Source organism: Ranitomeya variabilis, chromosome 5 (assembly GCF_051348905.1).
Source record: "Ranitomeya variabilis isolate aRanVar5 chromosome 5, aRanVar5.hap1, whole genome shotgun sequence".
In the NCBI taxonomy this organism is placed as follows: Eukaryota; Metazoa; Chordata; class Amphibia; order Anura; family Dendrobatidae; genus Ranitomeya; species Ranitomeya variabilis.
In genome coordinates, this window is record NC_135236.1 from 500,013,969 (window position 1) to 500,038,440 (window position 24,472).

Sequence of the window (24,472 nt, forward strand, 5' to 3'; positions counted from 1 at the left end):
GGGGCCCCAGGCAGAGCACAGTGGCCCCAGGCTGAGCACAGGGGCCCCTGGCAGCATATGGGGCCCCAGGCAGAGCACAGTGGTCCCAGGCAGAGCACAGGGGCCCCAGGCAGCTTATGGGGCCCCAGGCAGAGCACAGGGGCCCCAGGCAGAGCACAGGGGCCCCAGGCAGCATATGGGGCCCCAGGCAGAGCACAGGGGCCCCAGGCAGCATATGGGGCCCCAGGCAGAGCACAGTGGCCCCAGGTAGAGCACACACCAAATTGGAGGCACAGGGCCCCAGGCAGCATATGGGGCCCCAGGCAGAGCACAGGGGCCCCAGGCAGAGCACAGGGGCCCCAGGCAGCATATGGGGCCCCAGGCAGAGCACAGGGGCCCCAGGCAGCATATGGGGCCCCAGGCAGAGCACAGTGGCCCCAGGCAGAGCACAGGGGCCCCAGGCAGAACATGGGGCCCCAGGCAGAGCACAGGGGCCCCAGGCAGAGCACAGGGGCCCCAGGCAGAGCACAGGGGTCCCAGGCAGCATATGGGGCCCCAGGCAGAGCACAGGGGCCCCAGGCAGCATATGGGGCCCCAGGCAGAGCACAGTGGTCCCAGGCAGAGCACAGGGGCCCCAGGCAGCCTATGGGGCCCCAGGCAGAGCACAGTGGCCCCAGGCAGAGCACAGGGGCCCCAGGCAGCATATGGGGCCCCAGGCAGCATATGGGGCCCCAGGCAGAGCACAGTGGCCCCAGGCAGAGCACAGGGGCCCCAGGCAGAACATGGGGCCCAGGCAGAGCACAGGGGCCCCAGGCAGCATATGGGGCCCCAGGCAGAGCACAGTGGTCCCAGGCAGAGCACAGGGGCCCCAGGCAGCCTATGGGGCCCCAGGCAGAGCACAGTGGCCCCAGGCAGAGCACAGGGGCCCCAGGCAGCATATGGGGCCCCAGGCAGAGCACAGGGGCCCCAGGCAGAACATGGGGCCCCAGGCAGAGCACAGCGGCCCCAGGCAGAGCACAGGGGCCCCAGGCAGCATATGGGGCCCCAGGCAGAGCACAGGGGCCCCAGGCAGAGCACAGGGGCCCCAGGCAGCATATGGGGCCCCAGGCAGAGCACAGGGGCCCCAGGCAGCATATGGGGCCCCAGGCAGAGCACAGGGGCCCCAGGCAGCATATGGGGCCCCAGGCAGAGCACAGTGGCCCCAGGCAGAGCACAGGGGCCCCAGGTAGAACATGGGGCCCCAGGCAGAGCACAGCGGCCCCAGGCAGAACATGGGGCCCCAGGCAGAGCACAGCGGCCCCAGGCAGAGCACAGGGGCCCCAGGCAGCATATGGGGCCCCAGGCAGAGCACAGGGGCCCCAGGCAGAACATGGGGCCCCAGGCAGAGCACAGCGGCCCCAGGCAGAGCACAGGGGCCCCAGGCAGCATATGGGGCCCCAGGCAGAGCACAGTGGCCCCAGGCAGCATATGGGGCCCCAGGCAGAGCACAGTGGCCCCAGGCTGAGCACAGGGGCCCCTGGCAGCATATGGGGCCCCAGGCAGAGCACAGTGGTCCCAGGCAGAGCACAGGGGCCACAGGCAGCTTATGGGGCCCCAGGCAGAGCACAGGGGCCCCAGGCAGCATATGGGGCCCCAGGCAGAGCACAGGGGCCCCAGGCAGCATATGGGGCCCCAGGCAGAGCACAGTGGCCCCAGGTAGAGCACACACCAAATTGGAGGCCGAGGGGCCCCGCCAACCAAATCGGAGACCGATGGGCCCCGCCAACCAAATCGGAGGCCGAGGAGCCCCGCCCACCAAATCGAAGACCGAGCGGCCCCGCCCACCAAAGCGGAGGCCGAGGGGCCCGGCCCCGCCCACCAAAACGGAGGCCGAGGGGCCCCGACCACCACATCGGAGGCCGAGGGGCCCCGCCCACCAAATCGGAGGCCGAGGAGCCCCGCCCACCAAATCGAAGGCCGAGCGGCCCCGCCCACCAAAGCGGAGGCCGAGGGGCCTGGCCCCGCCCACCAAAGCGGAGGCTGTGGGGCCCCGCCCACCACATCGGAGGCCGAGGGGCCCCGCCCACTAAATCAGAGGCCGAGGGGCCCCGCCCACTAAATCAGAGGCCGAGGGTCCCCGCCCACCAAATCGGAGGCCGAGGAGCCCCGCCCACCAAATCGAAGGCCGAGCGGCCCCGCCCACCAAAGCGGAGGCCGAGGGGCCTGGCCCCGCCCACCAAAGCGGAGGCTGTGGGGCCCCGCCCACCACATCGGAGGCCGAGGGGCCCCGCCCACTAAATCAGAGGCCGAGGGGCCCCGCCCACTAAATCAGAGGCCGAGGGTCCCCGCCCACCAAATTGGAGGCCGAGGGTCCCCGCCCACCAAATCGGAGGCCGAGGGGCCCCACCAACCAAATCGGAGGCCGAGGGTCCCCGCCCAACAAATCGGAGGCCGAGGGTCCACACCAACCAAATCGGAGGCCGAGGGGCCCCGCCCACCAAATCGAAGGCCGAGGGGCCCCGCCCACCAAATCGGAGGCCGAGGGTCCCCGCCCACCAAATTGGAGGCCGAGGGTCCCCGCCCACCAAATCGGAGGCCGAGGGTCCCCGCCCACCAAATTGGAGGCCGAGGGTCCCCGCCCAACAAATCGGAGGCCGAGGGTCCACACCAACCAAATCGGAGGCCGAGGGGCCCCGCCCACCAAATCGAAGGCCGAGGGGCCCCGCCCACCAAATCGGAGGCCGAGGGTCCAAGCCCACCAAATTGGAGGCAGAGGGACACCGCCCACCAAATCGGAGGCCGAAGGGCCCCGCCCACCAAAGCGGAGGCCGAGTGTTATGACCCCAGTGGACAGGGTCTCAGAGGAACGTGTAAGTCTGCAAGATACAAAAATCCAGCTCATAGGGCTGTGGTAACTGGGTTGACCAAATAGCTACTCCTAACGCCAACACTAGAAGTAGCCGGGGATCATGCCTACGGTGATCGCTAGATGACTCGCGCCAGCCGGAGAATCTAACTACCCCTAGGAGAAGAAAACAAAGACCTCTCTTGCCTCCAGAGAAAGGGACCCCAAAGCAAGATACAAGCCCCCCACAAATAATAACGGTGAGGTAAGAGGAAATGACAAACACAGAAATGAACCAGGTTCAGCAAAGAGAGGCCAGCTTACTAATAGCAGAATATAGCAAGATAACTTATCTGGTCAACAAAAACCCTATAAAAATCCACGCTGGAGATTCAAGAACCCCCGAACCGTCTAACGGTCCGGGGGGAGAACACCAGCCCCCTAGAGCTTCCAGCAAAGGTCAGGATACAGATAGGAACAAGCTGGACAAAAATACCAAACAAAACAAAAGCAAAAAGCAAAGAAGCAGACTTAGCTTGAAAAACAGGAACCAGGATCAGAGGACAAGAGCACAGCAGATTAGCTCTGATTTCAACGATGCCAGGCATTGAACTGAAGGTCCAGGGAGCTTATATAGCAACGCCCCTGAACTAACGGCCCAGGTGAGGATATAGGAAAAGACAGACGCTCCAGAGTCAAATCACTAATGACCACTAGAGGGAGCAAAAAGCAAAATCACAACAGTACCCCCCCCTTAGTGAGGGGTCACCGAACCCTCACCACGACCACCAGGGCGATCAGGATGAGCGGCATGAAAGGCACGAACTAAATCGGCCGCATGAACATCAGAGGCGACCACCCAGGAATTATCTTCCTGACCATAGCCCTTCCACTTGACCAGGTACTGAAGCCTCCGCCTGGAGAGACAAGAATCCAAGATCTTCTCCACCACGTACTCCAACTCGCCCTCAACCAACACCGGAGCAGGAGGCTCAGCAGAAGGAACCACAGGCACAACGTACCGCTGCAACAAGGACCTATGAAACACGTTGTGGATAGCAAACGACACAGGTAGATCCAGGCGAAAGGATACAGGATTAAGAATTTCCAATATCTTGTAAGGACCAATAAAACGAGGTTTAAATTTGGGAGAGGAAACCTTCATAGGAACAAAGCGGGAAGAAAGCCACACCAAATCCCCAACACGTAGTCGGGGACCCACACCGCGGCGGCGGTTGGCAAAGCGCTGAGCCCTCTCCTGTGACAACTTCAAGTTGTCCACCACAAGATTCCAGATCCGCTGCAACCTATCCACCACAGAATACACCCCAGGGCAGTCAGAAGGTTCCACATGACCCGAAGAAAAACGAGGGTGGAAACCAGAGTTGCAGAAAAACGGCGAAACCAAGGTGGCGGAACTAGCCCGATTATTAAGGGCAAACTCAGCTAACGGCAAGAAGGTCACCCAATCGTCCTGATCAGCAGAGACAAAACACCTCAAATAAGCCTCCAAAGTCTGATTAGTTCGCTCCGTCTGTCCATTAGTCTGAGGATGGAAAGCAGACGAAAACGACAAGTCAATGCCCATCCTACTACAAAAGGATCGCCAGAATCTGGAAACGAACTGGGATCCTCTGTCTGACACAATATTCTCAGGGATGCCGTGCAAACGAACCACGTTCTGGAAAAACACAGGAACCAGATCGGAAGAGGAAGGCAGTTTAGGCAAAGGAACCAAATGGACCATCTTGGAGAAGCGATCACATATCACCCAGATAACAGACATGCCCTGAGACACCGGAAGATCAGAAATGAAATCCATGGAGATATGTGTCCAAGGTCTCTTAGGGACAGGCAAGGGCAAGAGCAACCCGCTGGCACGAGAACAGCAAGGCTTAGCTCGAGCACAAGTCCCACAGGACTGTACAAATGACCGCACATCCCTAGACAAGGAAGGCCACCAAAAGGATCTGGCCACCAGATCTCTGGTGCCAAAAATTCCTGGGTGACCTGCCAACACCGAGGAATGAACCTCGGAAATGACTCTGCTGGTCCACTTATCAGGCACAAACAGTCTGTCAGGTGGACAAGAATCAGGCCTATCAGCCTGAAATCTCTGCAACACACGTCGCAGATCAGGAGAAATAGCTGACAAGATAATACCATCCTTAAAAATACCAACAGGTTCAGCGACTCCAGGAGCATCAGGCACAAAGCTCCTGGAAAGAGCATCGGCCTTCACATTCTTTGAACCTGGTAAATACGAGACAACAAAGTCAAAACGGGAGAAAAACAATGACCAGCGGGCCTGTCTAGGATTCAGGCGTTTAGCAGACTCGAGATACATCAGATTTTTGTGATCAGTCAAGACCACCACACGATGCTTAGCACCCTTGAGCCAATGACGCCACTCCTCAAATGCCCATTTCATGGCCAACAACTCCCGATTGCCCACATCATAATTTCGCTCCGCAGGCGAAAACTTCCTAGAGAAAAAGGCGCAAGGTCTCATAACAGAGCAACCAGGGCCTCTCTGCGACAAAACGGCCCCTGCTCCAATCTCTGAAGCATCCACCTCAACTTGAAAGGGAAGCGAGACATCAGGCTGGCACAAAACAGGCGCCGAAGTAAACCGACGTTTCAACTCCTGGAAAGCCTCCACGGCAGCAGGAGCCCAATTAACCACATCGGAGCCCTTCTTGGTCATATCCGTCAAAGGTTTCACAATGCTAGAAAAGTTAGCGATAAAACGACGGTAGAAGTTAGCGAAACCCAAGAACTTCTGAAGACTCTTAACTGACGAGGGCTGAGTCCAATCAAGAATAGCTCGGACCTTGACTGGGTCCATCTCCACAGCAGAAGGGGAAAAAATGAACCCCAAAAAGGGAACCTTCTGTACACCAAAAAGACACTTTGAGCCCTTGACAAACAAAGAATTTTCACGCAAAATTTTAAAGACCATCCTGACCTGCTCCACATGCGAGTCCCAATTATCAGAAAAAAACAGAATATCATCCAGATAAACGATCAGAAATTTATCCAGATAGTTCCGGAAAATGTCATGCATAAAGGACTGAAAAACTGAAGGGGCATTAGAGAGCCCAAAAGGCATCACCAAGTACTCAAAATGACCTTCGGGCGTATTGAATGCGGTTTTCCATTCATCCCCTTGCTTAATGCGCACAAGGTTGTACGCACCACGAAGGTCTATCTTGGTAAACCACTTGGCACCTTTAATCCGGGCAAACAAGTCAGACAACAGCGGCAAAGGATACTGAAATTTGACAGTGATCTTATTTAAAAGCCGATAGTCAATACAAGGCCTCAAAGATCCGTCCTTTTTAGCCACAAAAAAGAATCCCGCACCAAGAGGGGAAGAAGACGGACGGATGTGTCCTTTCTCCAGAGACTCCTTGATATATGAACGCATAGCGGTATGTTCAGGTATCGACAGATTAAACAGTCTTCCCTTAGGAAATTTACTGCCTGGAATCAAATCTATTGCACAGTCACATTCCCTATGAGGAGGCAATGCACTGGACCTGGACTCGCTAAAGACATCCTGATAATCAGACAAGTACTCCGGAACTTCCGAAGGCGTAGAAGAAGCAATAGACACAGGCAGGGAATCCTCATGAATACCACGACAGCCCCAACTAGACACTGACATAGCCTTCCAGTCAAGGACTGGATTATGGGTCTGTAACCATGGCAGCCCCAAAACAACCAAATCATGCATTTTATGTAGAACGAGAAAACGTATCACCTCGCGGTGTTCAGGAGTCATGCACATGGTAACCTGTGTCCAATACTGCGGCTTATTTTCTGCCAATGGCGTAGCATCAATACCCCTAAGAGGGATAGGATTTTCTAATGGTTCAAGAATAAAACCACAGCGCTTAGCAAATGAGAGATCCATAAGACTCAGGGCAGCACCTGAATCTACAAACGCCATGACAGGATAAGATGACAGTGAGCAGATCAAAGTTACAGACAGAATAAACTTAGGATGCAAATTACCAACGGTGACAGGACTAACAACCTTAGATATACGTTTAGAGCATGCTGAGATAACATGTGTAGAATCACCACAGTAGTAGCACAAGCCATTCCGGCGTCTATGAATTTTCCTCTCATTTCTAGTCAGGATTCTATCACATTGCATCAAATCAGGTGTCCGTTCAGACAACACCATGAGGGAATTTGCGGTTTTTCTATCACATTGCATCACATCAGGTGTCTGTTCAGACAACAACATGAGGGAATTTGCGGTTTTGCGCTCCCGCAACCGCCGGTCAATTTGAATAGCCAGGGACATGGTATCATTCAGACCTGTGGGAATGGGAAAACCCACCATAACATTCTTAATGGCCTCAGAAAGGCCATTTCTAAAATTAGCGGCCAGTGCACACTCGTTCCAATGTGTCAGCACGGACCATTTCCGAAATTTTTGGCAATACACCTCAGCCTCGTCCTGGCCCTGAGACATAGCCAGCTAGGCTTTCTCTGCCTGAATCTCAAGATTGGGTTCCTCATAAAGTAAACCGAGCGCCAGAAAAAACGCATCAATATCAGCCAATGCCGGATCTCCTGGCGCCAACGAAAAAGCCCAATCCTGAGGGTCACCCCGTAAGAATGAAATAACAATTTTTACTTGTTGAGCAGAGTCTCCAGACGAACAAGGTTTCAGGGACAAAAATAATTTACAATTATTCCTGAAATTCCTAAACTTAAATCGGTCTCCTGAAAACAGTTCAGGAATCGGAATCTTGGGTTCAGACCTAGGATTTCTGGTAACATAATCTTGTATACCCTGCACACGAGCGGCAAGCTGGTCCACACTTGTAATCAAGGTCTGGACATTCATGTCTGCAGCAAGCTTAAGCCACTCTGAGGTAAAGGGGAAAAGAAAAAAAAAAATGAGAGAGGGAAAAAAAAAACTCAAAATTTTCTTTCTTATAATCCCACTTCTGCAATGCATTAAACATTTAATACTGGCCTGGCATACTGTTATGACCCCAGTGGACAGGGTCTCAGAGGAACGTGTAAGTCTGCAAGATACAAAAATCCAGCTCATAGGGCTGTGGTAACTGGGTTGACCAAATAGCTACTCCTAACGCCAACACTAGAAGTAGCCGGGGATCATGCCTACGGTGATCGCTAGATGACTCGCGCCAGCCGGAGAATCTAACTACCCCTAGGAGAAGAAAACAAAGACCTCTCTTGCCTCCAGAGAAAGGGACCCCAAAGCAAGATACAAGCCCCCCACAAATAATAACGGTGAGGTAAGAGGAAATGACAAACACAGAAATGAACCAGGTTCAGCAAAGAGAGGCCAGCTTACTAATAGCAGAATATAGCAAGATAACTTATCTGGTCAACAAAAACCCTATAAAAATCCACGCTGGAGATTCAAGAACCCCCGAACCGTCTAACGGTCCGGGGGGAGAACACCAGCCCCCTAGAGCTTCCAGCAAAGGTCAGGATACAGATAGGAACAAGCTGGACAAAAATACCAAACAAAACAAAAGCAAAAAGCAAAGAAGCAGACTTAGCTTGAAAAACAGGAACCAGGATCAGAGGACAAGAGCACAGCAGATTAGCTCTGATTTCAACGATGCCAGGCATTGAACTGAAGGTCCAGGGAGCTTATATAGCAATGCCCCTGAACTAACGGCCCAGGTGAGGATATAGGAAAAGATAGACGCTCCAGAGTCAAATCACTAATGACCACTAGAGGGAGCAAAAAGCAAAATCACAACAGCCGAGGGTCCCCGCCCACCAAATCGGAGACCGAGGGTCCCCGCCCACCAAATCGGAGGCCGAGGGGCTTCGCCAACCAAATCGGAGGCCGAGGAGCCCCACCCACCAAATCGAAGGCCGAGCGGCCCCGCCCACCAAAGCGGAGGCCGAGGGTCCCCGCCCACCAAATCGGAGGCCGAGGGTCCCCGCCCACCAAATCGGAGGCCGAGGGTCCACACCAACCAAATCGGAGGCCGAGGGGCCCCGCCCACCAAATCGAAGGCCGAGGGGCCCCGCCCACCAAATCGGAGGCCGAGGGTCCAAGCCCACCAAATTGGAGGCAGAGGGACCCCGCCCACCAAATCGGAGGCCGAAGGGCCCCGCCCACCAAAGCGGAGGCCGAGGGTCCCCGCCCACCAAATCGGAGACCGAGGGTCCCCGCCCACCAAATCGGAGGCCGAGGGGCTTCGTCAACCAAATCGGAGGCCGAGGAGCCCCACCCACCAAATCGAAGGCCGAGCGGCCCCGCCCACCAAAGCGGAGGCCGAGGGGCCTGGCCCCGCCCACCAAAGCGGAGGCCGAGGGGCCCCGCCCACCAAATCGGAGGCCGAGGGGCCCCGCCCACCAAATCGGAGGCCGAGGGGCCCCGCCAACCAAATCGGAGGCCGAGGAGCCCCGCCCACCAAATCGAAGGCCGAGCGGCCCCGCCCACCAAAGCAGAGGCCGAGGGGCCCGGCCCCGCCCACCAAAGCGGAGGCCGAGGGGCCCCGCCCACCACATCGGAGGCCGAGGGGCCCCGCCCACCAAATCGGAGGCCGAGGGTCCCCACCCACCAAATTGGAGGCCGAGGGTCCCCGCCCACCAAATTGGAGGCCGAGGGTCCCCGCCCACCAAATCGGAGGCCGAGGGTCCCCGCCCACCAAATCGGAGGCCGAGGGTCCCCGCCCACCAAATCGGAGGCCGAGGGGCCCCGCCCACCAAATCGGAGGCCGAGGGGCCCCGCCCACCAAATCGGAGGCCGAGGATGCCCCCCCACCAAATCGGAGGATAAGGGGCCCCGCCTACCAAATCGGAGGGCGAGGGGCCCCACCAACCAAATCGGAGGCCGAGGAGCCCCACCCACCAAATCGAAGGCCGAGCGGCCCCGCCCACCAAAGCGGAGGCAGAGGGACCCCGCCCACCAAATCGGAGGCCGTGGGGCCCCGCCAACCAAATCGGAGGCCGAGGGTCCCCGCCCACCAAATTATTCTTACATTTGAATAAATAAAGTATATATGGATTCTAGACTCCCTATTCTTTAGAATCGGGCTGCCATCTAGTAAAGAAATAAAAACTTAACAGTCTACTGCCAGCCTTCCGCACTCTTGCCAGCTTCCTGTAATGGCAGGGCGCATCGTGCCATGGCTGCAGCCAGTTAACAGCGATGGATTGACTGAACCTTTAAATTCTCTTCAAGTATGAAGAAACATTGTTCCAAAAACTGCAAATAGGACAAAAATAATTTTGTCAATGTTGAAAAATATATATCCTCATGTCCCCCTTGAATGCTTTCACACAGATACATAGTTTCTTTTCTTAACGGTATTTACCAGACAGGCTAATTATATTATAATTTTATAGGGTGGGCTTTAACAGATGCAGTGATACCAAATATGTTCAGTTTTTCACATTTCATTATTTTTAGATTGGGAAAAGGTGAGGGTAATTCAAACTTTTATATTTTAAAAAATTTGGAGAATAGTTTTTATGAAAGTTGCAAATCATAAGATCAAGTTAAATACTTTCACAAAGGAAGCCAGTCCTACTCACATGACAAACAGGATTACAAAAAAAAACCTCTGTAAAATACAATTAACACATAAACATTGGAAATACACGTGAAAGTTTATAGAACGATATCCTATGTGTAAAACATCTACATAGAAACATATACAGGTGCTTCTCACAAAATTAGAATATCATCAAAAAGTTAATTTATTTCAGTTCTTCAATATAAAAAGTGAATCTCATATATTATATAGAGTCATTACAGACAGAGTGATCTACTTCAAGTGTTTATTTCTGTTAACCCCCAAGGGTGGTTTGCACGTTAATGACCGGGCCAATTTTTACAATTCTGACCACTGTCCCTTTATGAGGTTTTAACTCTGGAACGCTTGCATGGATCCCGGTGATTCTGACATTGTTTTCGCGAGACATATTGTACTTCATGATAGTGGTAAAATTTCCTTGACATTACTTGCGTTTATTTGTGGAAAAAAAAAAAGAAATTAGGCGAAAAGATTAAAATTTCGCAATTTTCCAACTTTGAATTTTCATGCCCTTAAATCACAGAGATACACACAAAATACTTAGTAAGTAACATTTCCCACATGGCTACTTTACATCAGCACAATTTTGGAACCAAAATTTTTTTTTGTTAGGGAGTTATAATGGTTAAAAGTTGACCAGCAATTTCTCATTTTTGCAACACCATTTTTTTAGGGACCACATCACATTTGAACTCACTTTGAGGGGTCTATATGATAGAAAATACCCAAGTGACTTCCGGGAGGCGGAGCTAGTGAATGGCCGCTTTTTAACAGAGCTCCTGGGTCAAGGGCGCTAATTTTATTTAAAGCATAGCTTTCTATCACCCAGAAACCAGGATAAGCACCGGACAAGGGACACTGACGGTAGTCCCAGCTCTCCGGATCTCCCTGGGAGTCAAAAGGCGCATTCAGCGCCACACACAGTGCAGTGCTCTGCACCGTTCCAGGTCAGCAGGGTCGGCGGCGGTGGAGGAGGCTAGGAGACCGAAGGAAGAAAGAGAGCGGCACACAGAGGCACTGACCTGGGCTGGTGAGGGGGACGGGAGCCGCTGAGAAGGACCGGAGGCGTGCAGGAGCGGTGAGAAGCTCCGGAGAGGCGCAGAAGATCAGCGCGGGAAAAGGAGGTGAGCCGACGCCATCTTGCTTGAAAGCACGCCAGCCCTCACAACCCGCTGCGCACAGCTAGAGGGGAGAGGTGAGCAGAACCGCAGCTATAACAGCTGCCAAAAGGACAAGGTGAGCAGCGCAGGAGACATAATTATTATCTCGGCACAAGGCAGCGCGACCTGACGTCCCCAGGAGGAAGGTGCACTAGACCCCCCCTCATATTGTGGGCTCGGACCGGTGGAGACTGGTAGCAAGTAGCAGCGCCGCTGTGGAGGAGTGGATGCAGCGCCCCTGATCTGAGTCAGGCACAAGGAGAGAAACATTTCTGCAGCACATTTGTTATAGGGTGATTTACAATCTGCATAGCAAAAGTCCAGTATTGGCTTTCTTCATAATTCTACAGTAACCACAGTGTCAGTGCAACATATCTGGAGGTCACAGAGTTTTAGGTGAAAACTCACCTGAAGTGATAATGTAAAGGACATTTAGATTCATCCTCAAATGTAGCTATCAAGCACAAAGATATCACTAACAACTTAACAAATATCTCAGGCTCTCATCTCACCATGGACAAATATATGGGCAAGGGTACCAAGGCCGGCAGAAGCTCTACACGTAACCAGGCTGGTACATCTCCGGTATCATTTATTGCGGACACCAACACAGACAACCCTCAGTCAATAGCAACCGCTATCATAGAACGGCTAATGCCTGAGATAGACAATCGTTTGGCAGCTTTTCAAACTTCATTGGACACAATAGTCTCACAAGTTAATACCCAGGGAGCACGCATAACGGATGCAGAACAAAGAATATCAGATCTGGAGGACTCTGCCATAACTCTCACAAATAAACTAGATGATAAAGAAAAGATTATTTCGGATTTGATAGACAAAGTAGATGACCTCGAAAATAGGTCCCGTCGTAACAATCTACGACTTATAGGCCTCCCAGAGTCAATCCCTTCCTCAGAACTAATAAAAATCACATCTGAATGGCTGCCTAGAGCTCTTGGAGTGTTGCCAACATCAGGCGTCGTGGCCATTGAAAGAGCACATAGACTAGGACCCCCAAGAGGAGGAGAAGGAGTAAGACCGCGTCCGGTCATTTTCAAAATCCTGGATTTCCAGGATAAAATTCGTATCTTGGCAGCATTCAGGAAACAACGTACTCTGTTGTATGAAAACCACAAACTATTACTATTCCAGGATTACTCGGCCGCCATGGCAGCTAAACGCAAAGCCTTTAATCCTGCCTGTAAAATTTTGGTGGATAAAAATATTCGCTTCAATCTACAATACCCTTCGATTCTGCGCTTTGTTATGGAGGGGAAAAACTGGTCCTTCAGTGATCCAGGAAAGGCTCTGGAATTCCTTCATAAAACATCCCCGGGTTCACTCTAATTCTGTTAAATCCTGATAAGAAAGCTACTTTAATATGTCATTATTAAGTGATATCTTGCTAGTGCTAACATTTTTGTGCCCTTAAGTGGCATGTTTACTTTTTATGTTATGTTCACTTTAAGGTTGAATGTATCTGTTATCGTTATAGAGTTAAATTGGGAAGAGAAATTGGGAGGGGGGGATGGGCTCTGCTTGTGTACACTTAAATCTTGGATCCAGGGATATCTTACGCTCACTCGCTGGGATGGGTGGGGATCTCATTTACATCTTACACTGGTGGGTCTGATGGTCGCCCGAAAAGGGATAGGTTAATGACTGATCAGACAGGCACCAAAGATACCACTATCCGCTCTCTGCAGTGGTGCTCATGGAATGTCAACGGACTTAACTCCCCGGTCAAAAGGAAGAAAGTTTTACATTTCCTGCAAAAACAGAATTTCCACATTATTTTTCTCCAAGAGACACATTGGGTTAAGGGCAAACTCCCTTCTATGTTTAACAGAAAATATACACTTTGTGCTGAGGCCTCATTTACAAAAAAACAACGAGGAGTAGCCATATTGATATATAATGGCCTCAACTATGAGATACTAGACACTTTAGAAGATCCTCAAGGCAGATTTCTGCTAGTTAAAATCATGATTGAGGGATCGTGTTTTAGTCTAGTCAATATTTACGCCCCAAATGCACCTGAAGTCCAATTTCAAGTTAAACTACGAGAGAGACTGGCGGGCTGGGATACATCACGGGTGGTCATGGGAGGTGACTTTAATGAAGTGGCAGACATATCTATGGATAGATCTAACCCTAGGGATACTCATCGTTCAATGCAGGGTAGTGGCATTCAATCACTAATAGACCACTTTGATTTGATTGACATATGGAGGCTACAACATCCTTTGGAGAGGGACTACTCTCATTACTCCCATGTACACGACACACATGCCAGGATTGACTGTTGGTTATTACACGAATCTTTGTTACCCTTAGTAACACGCTCAAACATACAAAATATCCATATTTCGGATCATGCCCCGGTAACGTTTCAATCCAAATTAGTATCCCCAATCCACCAGGAACGGAGGTGGCGCTTTCCGTCATACCTATACCAATCAGACGATTTTAGAAAATACCTACAAATGTCATGGGAAGTATATAAAAATGATAACCAGATCCACTGTGATAGCCCTCATCTGTTCTGGATGGCCTCTAAGGCCGTGATGAGAGGTCAAATCATTTCTTATGTCAGTCATAAAAAAAAAGACATTATGAATAAAGCCAGAGATACACAAAGATCACTAACTCAAGCATACAAAGATTTCAAACTAAATAACACTCCATTAACAAAGGAAAAATATTTGAGGGCAAAAGAGGAGGCAGACACTTTGGCCCATGAGTTAGCTTTATTTAACTTAGACTATCAAAAACAAAAATATTTTAAATGGGGTAACAAGCCGGGGAAAGTGTTGGCTTCTCTCACAAGACCATATAGGAAACAGACGAGAATACACAAAATACAACAACGCAGCGGTCACACCCTGATTAAAAATGAAGAGATAGTGGATGAGTTTCGTTCTTTTTTCAGTGAGTTGTATAGCTCAGAACCAGGGGGAGGGAGTGGGGAATTCCTCACAGACAGCCTTGCCCCAGCGCTTACAGAGGAAGAGAGAGAGACCATTAATTCCCCAATAACACCTTCAGAAATTGTACAGACCATAACTAAACTTAAAATATCTAAAGCACCCGGCCCAGATGGGTTCAGTAACGAACACTATAAGATCTTGGGTTCATGTATAGCTCCCTATTTGAGTGAATTATTTAATAAGATAGTTGAACTTGGTCAAATACCGGACTATTTTAATGAGGCGGTGGTTATTGTTCTCCCTAAACCGGGTAAAGACCATGCTCAGGTCGAAGGTTATAGACCTATTTCATTATTAAATTCAGATTTTAAAATCTTTACAAAAATTCTGGCAGACAGATTACAGAAAATAATGCCAAAATTGATATCACCACAACAAACTGGTTTTATTCACGGGAAATCCATTACATTCAACATTAGGACAGCGGTGGGTGCAATATCTTATAGTAGAGCAAATAAACATATGAAAACCATTGTGGTAAGCCTAGACGCGGACAAGGCGTTTGATAGAGTAGCCTGGAACTATTTGTATGATTTGTTATCATTCCGAGAGTTTGGTCCGTGGTTTAGTGAAGCGGTCAAAACAATTTATAGGAAACCACTGTCCAGGATGTCCGTGAACAATGTTCTATCCAGACCCTTTGAGATTCAGAGGGGAACCCGACAGGGCTGCCCCTTGTCTCCACTATTATTCAATATAGCATTAGACCCATTTCTAAGAAGGTTACAAAACGAGACGGCATTTGAAGGGGTGAGGGTGGGAACTGAGTCGGTAAAGATCTCGGCCTTTGCTGATGATGTTCTTTTATTTATCGCCAACCCAGTTAAGGCAATCCCGGCCATTATGTTTATTTTGGAGAGTTTTGGTAAATGCTCTGGTTTCAAAGTCAATTACAGTAAATCTGAAGCCCTAGCAGTTTTCAGATCCGGGAGATTGAGTGACCCCACATTCCCATTCCATTGGTGTCAGGAATCTATTAAATACCTGGGGATAAAGTTGCCTGCAGACCCTTCTATTTTGTATAGAGCGAATTATAGGCCACTGGTCTCCTCCATAATTGATCTTCTCCACTCCTGGAAACACTTTTCACTGTCTTTCTCTGGTAGATGCTATTTAATCAAAATGATAGTTTTTCCCAAACTGCTTTATGCCTTCCAGACTCTGCCACTACTGCTGACTCAGTCGGATCAAGATTTGTTGAATTTAAACTTCCGAAGATTCATTTGGGGGATTGGAGGTAGATCACGCATTAGTCTTGCAAAACTACAGGCATCTAAACTGGAGGGTGGTGTTAATTTTCCTGATTTGGGAAGATATAATTTAGCAGCTAACCTTAGATATGCAATCGATTGGATTAGGGGTCTTTCTCATTTTGCAAACGTTAGATTGGAGCAGCAGTTTTATCCACACATTTCACTACCATCTTTATTACATCTAGGTGGGGAGGAACTTCCAGTGGGAATACATGACCACCCATCACTTTGGCAAACGATACAGACTTGGAGACGTTGTAGGAAGATTGGTGGTTTAAGATATAATTTATCTCCATTCCAGACCTTTTTGGGAAACCCGAAATTCATGGAGGGCTCCACACCGTCTTTTTATAAGATTTTGGCTTCTCAGGGTTGCAGGCAGGTGGTAGATCTCTTAGATCTTAATTTCTCAATAATATCTTTTGAAAAGGCATCACAACAATACCCATTATTTAATAATAAACCGTTTCTATTTCTTCAAGCACGTAGCCTGGTTCGAAAATGTCAGACACTGGGGGAGACAACAGAGGGAAAGGCCAACTTAGATAGGTTTATTCGGAATGCAAAATCTAACCCGGCTTCTATAAGTAACATTTACTCAATATTGCGTAGAAAATGGGTGGGGGAAGGGAAAACCACTGGTGTGGCGAGATGGCTGAAGGATATGCCTGACTTGGAGGTGAATGACCTTTTTGAGGCTACCATGACACAAAGGAAAATTTTACCATATAGCAGTTATACTGACATGGCACTTCTAATATTACATAGAGCCTATATCACACCATGTATGCAATCTAAAATGTCCCCTTCCATCGTCTACTCATGCTCCAAATGCAAAGCCCGTAATACTGACATATACCATCACTTATGGAGTTGCCCGCAAATTCGGGAACTTTGGGGAGAGGTACACAAAGAACTGCAAAAAATTTGTGGCACGGGTTTTGCACTTACCCCACAATGGGCTATTTTCAATATCCTAGATGAAACATCTCGAAAATTACCTAAACATATCAAGGCAACACTCACGATATGGGCTTCAGCAACTAGAAAGAGTATTTTGCATCAGTGGTTGAATCCTTTAGTTCCTTCACTCTCTTTCATTCGCACAAAAATACAGTATATATTTAAAATGGAGTGGTTGGAGGCACTGACTAACAAAGAAAAACAAGTATGCAAATTCTTTTCTACATGGGTTACTTTTATTCCATCGCTCCCTATGGAGACTAGGGAGAAACTGAGAGCACAATTTGAAAACACCCAGTGGTATTTACTGCAGCGGATAGGTGGTGACTCACCAATTCCTTGAGGTACCTTTATGGTTGGAGGTATGCAGAGTCCAGAGGTTTATGTTTTTGGTTTAGGGAGGGGTGGGAGGGTTTGGGGATCCATTATTGTTAAAATTGTCACATTTCTGTATCATCATCATTGGCAATGTATGTTGTGTATTATATTGTATTTTAAACTCCAATAAAAAGATTTTCAAAAAAAAAAAAGAAAATACCCAAGTGTAACACCATTCTAAAAACTGCACCTCTCAAGGTGCTCAAAACCACATTCAAGAAGTTTATTAACCCTTCAGATGTTTCACAGGAATTTTTGGAATGTTTAAAAAAAAATGAACATTTAACTTTTTTTCACACAATATTTATTTCAGATCCCATTTGTTTTATTTTACCAAGGGTAACAGGAGAAATTGGACCCCAAAAGTTGTTGTACAATTTGTCCTGAGTACGCAGATACCCCAGATGTGGGGGGGGGGACCACAGTTTGGGCGCACGGGGGAGCTCGGAAGGGAAGGAGCAACGTTTTGGAATGCAGACTTAGATGGAATGGTCTGCAGGCGTCACGTTGCGTTTGCAGAGCCACTGATGTACCTAAAGAGTAGAAACCCCCCACAAGTGACCATATTGGAAACTAGACCTCCCAAGGAACTTATCTAGATGTGTTGTGAGAACTTTGAACCCCCAAGTGTTTCACTACAGTTTATAACGCAGAGCAGTGAAAATAAAAAATCTTTTTTCCACAAAAAATTATTTTTATAATAATGCGCAAAACCACATTCAAGAAGTTTATTAACCCTTCAGGTGTTTCACAGGAATTTTTGGAATGTTTAAAAAAAAATGAACATTTAACTTTTTTTCACACAAAATTTACTTCAGAGCCAATTTGTTTTATTTCACCAAGGGTAACTGGAGAAATTGGACCCCAAAAGTTGTTGTGCAATTTGTCATAAGTACGCTGATACCCCATATGTGGGGAGGAACCACCGTTTGGGTGCATGGCAGAACTCGGAAGGGAAGGAGCACCGTTTGGAATGAAGACTTAGATGGAACGCTCTGTGGGCATCTCATTGCGTTTGCAGAGCCCCTGATATACCTAAAGAGTAGAAACGCAAAAGAGGGGCAAAAGAGGGGAGAAGCCAGCACTGCTTATGGTCAGAACGCAATATATAAAGTGCACATGCACATATTGATTTCTAACTGTATTTCAAAATGAGACATTTAGAAAACAATTGATCAGTTCTTTGAGCCACCCTGCCACGTCACGGCATTCTCATAATGGGGCAGTCCTACTCTACGTTTTTTATATTCATTGTGCCATAAAGGCCTCCTAAATGTTTTAAAAGCAAGACCACATTTAAAGCAAGCTGTACCTGAAGTGTTTCTGAATCACTCCCATGGCGCCAGAAAGGGCAAGCGCAGATAAAGGTTGACCAGGTCCAGACATAGACATTTCAGGTCCAACCTCCACACTGCCCGACCAGCACCATAGATAAAGGTTGAGACAGGCTGAGACACAGGTGCACAATTAAACAGCACCACGGGCAGGGCAGGGCTGCTGTATGTGTGTACAGCAGCCTATTAATCACAGTGAACACAGAAAGAATGGCGTACATAACCCAGGTACAGCTTGCATTTAATGTGGTCTTGCTTTTAATACAATTATGGCACAGTGAATATAAAAAACGTAGAGTAGGACAGAAGAACGAGGGCTTCGCTTGGATTGAGAGTGTAATAAAGATGTGACATGGTGGGGTGGCTCAAAGAATTGATCAATTGTTTGCTAAATGTCTCATTTTGAAATGCAGTTAGAAGTCAATATGTGCATGTGTACTTTATGTATTGTGTTCTGTTCATAAGCAGCGCTGGCTTCTCCCCTCTTTTGCTTTAAACAGTAGAACCCCCCCACAAGTGACCCCATATTAGAAACTAGACCCCCCAAGGAACTTATCTAGATGTGTTGTGAGAACTTTGAACCCCCAAGTGTTTCACTACAGTTTGTAACGTAGAGCTGTGAAAATAAAAAACCTTTTTTTTCCCACAAAAATGATTTTTTAGCCCCCAAATTTTTATTTTCCCAAGGATAACAAGAGAAATTGGACCCCAAAAGTTGTTGTCCTGAGTACGCTAATACCCCAAATGTTGGGGTACACCCCTGTTTGGGCGTACGGGAGAGCTCGGAAGGGAAAGAGCACTGTTTTACTTTTTCAATGCAGAATTGGCTGGAATTGAGTTCGGACGCCATGTCGCGTTTGGAGAGCCCCTGATGTGCCTAAACAGTGGAAACCCCCCAATTCTAACTCCAACCCTTACCGCAACACACCCCTAACCCTAAGCCCAACCATAACCCTAACCACACCCCTAACCCCAACACACCCCTAATCCTAATCCCAACTCCAACACACCCCTAACCCTAATCCCAATCATAACCCTAACCACACCCTTAACCCTAATCCCCACCCTAATCCCAACTGTAAATGTAATCCAAACCCTAATCCTAACTTTAGCCTCAACCCTAACTTTAGCCCTAACCTTAACTGTAGCCCTAAACCTAATGGGAAAAGAGAAATACATTTTATTATTTTTCCCTAACTAAAGCGGTGATAAAGGGGGGTTTGTTTTCCTATTTATAGTGGGTTTTTATAGCTGGTATTTATGTTTGGCAGCTGTCACACACTAAAAGACGCTTTTTATTGCAAAAAATAGTTTTTGCGTTACCACATTTTGAGAGATATAATTTTTCTATATTTTGGTCCACAGAGTCATGTGAGGTCTTGTTTTTATTGGTACCATTTTTTGAGCACAAGACATTTTTTGATAGCTTTTTATTCCGATTTTTGTTAGGCAGAATGAACAAAAACCAGCTATTCATGAATTTCTTTTTGGGGGGCGTTTATACTGTTCTACGTTTGGTAAAATTGATAAAGCAGTTTTATTCTTCGGTTCAGTACGATTACAGCGATAACTCATTCATATAATCACTGGCGTAGCTAGAGCTTTTGCCGCCCGGGGCTGTTTCCGAGTTTGGCGCCCCCCCCCCCCCCATTGCCGTCACTCAACGCCGGGCACCGCCCCCACAGCACTGTTTACCCATGAAATCCAGTGCCTGCGCTGTGTATCGGTGTTTGGTGCAGGCGCAGAGAGCTCTAGCCGTCTGACTTCACAGCCAGACTTGCAGACTGCGCCTGTGCGGCCACCCACCTTGGTAATCCCAGCCCCGCAGTGTGTTATGCATTATGCAGAGTGCGGGGCTGGGATTCACAAGCAGGGCGGCCGCACAGGCGCAGTGTCCAGCATGTTGCCCCCAGTCTGTCTCCAGCATGTTGCCCCCAGTCTGTCTCCAGCATGTTGCCCCCAGTCTGTCTCCAGCATGTTGCCCCCAGTCTGTCTCCAGCATGTTGCCCCCAGTCTGTCTCCAGCATGTTGCCCCCAGTCTGTCTCCAGCATGTTGCCCCCAGTCTGTCTCCAGCAATCTGCCCCCAGTCTGTCTCCAGCAATCTGCCCCCAGTCTGTCTCCAGCAATCTGCCCCCAGTCTGTCTCCAGCAATCTGCCCCCAGTCTGTCTCCAGCAATCTGCCCCCAGTCTGTCTCCAGCAATCTGCCCCCAGTCTGTCTCCAGCAATCTGCCCCCAGTCTGTCTCCAGCATGTTGCCCCCAGTCTGTCTCCAGCATGTTGCCCCCAGTCTGTCTCCAGCATGTTGCCCCCAGTCTGTCTCCAGCATATTGCCCCAAGTCTGTCTGAGTCAGACATAAAGGAAAAAAAAAAAAAAGTAAAATCCTCACCTCTCCCGTTCCCAGCACAGGTCCCGTGCACTCAGCGTCTCTCCGGCTCTGCAACGCTCAGGACAGAGAGGCTGAGCGCGCAGTGATGACGTCATCGCACCCTCTGCCCTGAGACGTCGCAGAGTCAGAGGGCGCCGAAGACGCTGCAGCTGCCGCAGGAACCAGGAAAGGTGAGTATTAGAAGGGGGGGGCCCAATGCCAACGCTCAGAGGCGTAGCTAGGGTTTCAGCTTAGGGGGGCAAAAAATCTGAGTGGGCCCCTAACCAGGTACACCTGACTACAGCGACGTGGTGCACCCTAATTGTGAGCCTGGGGGAACATCAGCAGATGACCGCACTGTGACTGAAAATAAATCTATATACAAAACCGAACAATGATATTACTATATGAGGACCATATATTGGTAGATACCAGTCGTGCAGACCATATAAGAGATCGCAGCACAGTTATAGACAATAATTTACAGAGGACATTCTTTCTGATGGAGTCATTCATTTTTCTCATCTTTTCCATCTGGCCCAGACCGACATGACATCTTCTCCACCCAGGACTCGTCTGCAGATATTATGAGGACACATTAGACTTCTCACATTTCCAGCCCCGTCCCCATCTATCCCCAACCTGCACAAACTCCTCATTCTGCTGATACCCCAATACTGAGCCGCTGCTTCCATATGTGTCCTACAGCACCTGCAGTATGGTACAATAATGGTGCCGCCCCACATAGTAATGCCACCACTGTGTCCCTTACATAGTAATAATGACTCCTTTGTGCTCTCTAGATGATAAAATTCACCCCTAGAAAACATTAATGCCCTGTGCTAGTGCCCTTCACATTTTGTCCCTAAAAAGTAATAATACCACATATGAAATTTTGATGGTCTCAGTACTCTGAGTGCCCCTATAGCAATGTTTAAGTGCCCACTTAACATTTAATTATGTCCCCTAAGTAGCCTCCATGAACAGCTTGACTATACACAGTATGGTGGGCCCACAGCTTTCCTATACACAGTACAATGCCCCCACAGCTCCCCAATACACAATATGATGATCCCACAGCTCCCCTATACACAGTATGATGTCCCCACTGCTCCCCTATACACAGTATGATGTCCCCACTGCTCCCCTATACACAGTATGATGTCCCCACTGCTCCCCTATACACAGTATGATGTCCCCACTGCTCCCCTATACACAGTATGATATCAGCACTGCCCCCTATACACAGTATGATGAACCCACAGCTCCCTTATACACAGTATGATTGGCCCACAGCTCCCGTACATACAGTATGATGTCCAATAGAGCTCCCTTATACATAGAATGATGTTCCCATTGGTCCCTCAAAACACAGTATAATAGTTAATAGTGTCCTGACACTGTCGCCTGCACTGAAAGTCACACTGCCAGGAGGAAATTAACTTTATTCCTCACTGCAGCCAGGGGGGCGGCGCCGGCATGGTTTCAGTCACCGCTCTGTGTATAGAGCGCAGCAGCTGTAACTGCACCTCTTAGGCTATGTGCACACGTTGTGGATTCCATTGTGGATTTTTCCATGCAGATCCTGCAAGATCCGCAGGTAAAATGCCCTGCGTTTTACCTGCGGATTTACTGCGGATTTTGTGCAGTTTTTGTACGGATTTCACCTGTGGTTTTACACCTGCGGATTCCTATTAAGGAATAGGTGTAAAACATTGTGGAATCCGCACAGAGAATTGACATGCTGCGGAAAATATAACGCAGCATTTCCACGTGGAATTTTCCGCAGCATGTGCATTGCGGATTTGGTTTTCCATAGGTTTACATGGTACTGTACAACACATGGAAAACTGCTGCAGATCCGCAGCCAAATCCGCAATGCGTGCACATACCCTTACTTCGACTGACAGCCGGCACAGCAGCCTCTACCACCCAGTAGTTGCGCACTGATGCCCCTATAAATAATAATGCTTCTTAAGTGCCCACTTGACATTTAATAATGTCCCCTGAGTCCCCCCATGTACAGTGATAGTGGCCCCAGCATCACAGAGGTTAGCAGGCGGTCAAGTGACGACTTTTTCGGCTTCTCTCAATTCTCTTCTATTGAAAGAAACCAAACCTTTCTAGTCGACACAAGCACATAGTAAACATGTGGTCGCATGACCGCCTGATGACGCCAGTGATATTGGGGCTCATGGCAGCAGGAGCTCCGTGTCATGATTTGGCAGTCTGCTTATTATTAAATTATTAAAGCACCACTCTATCAGGGGTTTTTTTTCACTGTTGGAGGTGCTTTAAGCACAAGTCCCCTGCCCCGGCCATATACTCATCTTCCGCCATATTGACCGCTTTTTGGCATCGCTCCAGTCCCGCAGCTCCATCTTGTAAGCACAGCTTCTGATTGGCCAGAAGTTAGAAGCTGCATCACAAGCGCTCAATGTAAGTCTATGAGGGCCAGGAAGAGGCAAGAAAGAGGCCAGAACGAGGCTCTCATAGACTCACATTGATACCGTACCGCTCCATGAAACGCTAGGGCAGAGGACAGGTCACAAACTGCAGGAGACGAACCCAAACGGTGCGGTGGCGAAAACTGATAAAAACGCCGGAAGGTGAGTATCAGACAGTTGGTCTTAGATTGAGACTATGTGCCCACGTTGCGGATTTGTGTGAGGATTTTTCCACGCAGATTTTGAAAAATCCGCATGTAAAACGCACTGCGTTTTACAAGCGGATTTCCAGCATTTTTTGTGCGGATTTCCCCTGCGGTGTTACACCTACGGATTCCTATTAAGTAACAGGTGTAAAACGCTGCGGAATCCGCACAAAGAACTGACATGCTGCGGAAAATACAGTGCAGCGTTTCCGTGTGGTATTTTCCACAGCATGTGCACTGTGAATTTTGTTTTCTATAGGTTTACATGGTAGAGTCAAATCCGCAACGTGTGCATACCCTTAAAGTGCCACTCCAGAGGTGAAATAAAAAAAATGCTGGAATGATGCTTTAAGGGTATGTGCACACGCTGTGGATTTCGCTGCGGAACTGCAACGCTTCCGCAGCTGCGGGTCTGCAGCGGTTTCCCATAAGTTTACAGTACAATGTAAACCTATGGGAAACGAAATCCGCAGGGCACATGCTGCGGAAAAAAACACGCGGAAACACAGCGGTTTATATTCCACAGCATGTCAATTCTTTGTGCGGATTCCGCTGCGGGTTTACACCTGCTCCAATAGAAAACTGCAGGTGTAAACCCGCAGCAGAAACCGCGATAAATCTGCAGTAAAAACCGCAGCGTGTGCACATGCCCTAAATGTGATGCAGCTCATGGCTTACCCAGCTGGTAAGTATAATAAGCCCCCTACCTCCCCATCCCAGAGAACAACTATTACATGTGATGGAGTGCATAAAATCTCATAACAAAACCGTATAATAATCAGCCCCCCAGTGCCGTCGCCCTTCACCCACCTCAGCCCTCACAATACCCTTATCTTCTCACATTCACCTCCTCAGTGCCCTGTCCCCCTCCCCCACAACACCCCCATCCTTTCACATTCACCCCCCAGTGCCCTGTCCCCCTCCCCCACAACACCCCCATAATTTCAGATTCACCCCCCAGTGCCCTGTCCCCCTCCCCCACAACACCCCATCCTCTCACATTTACCCCCCAGTG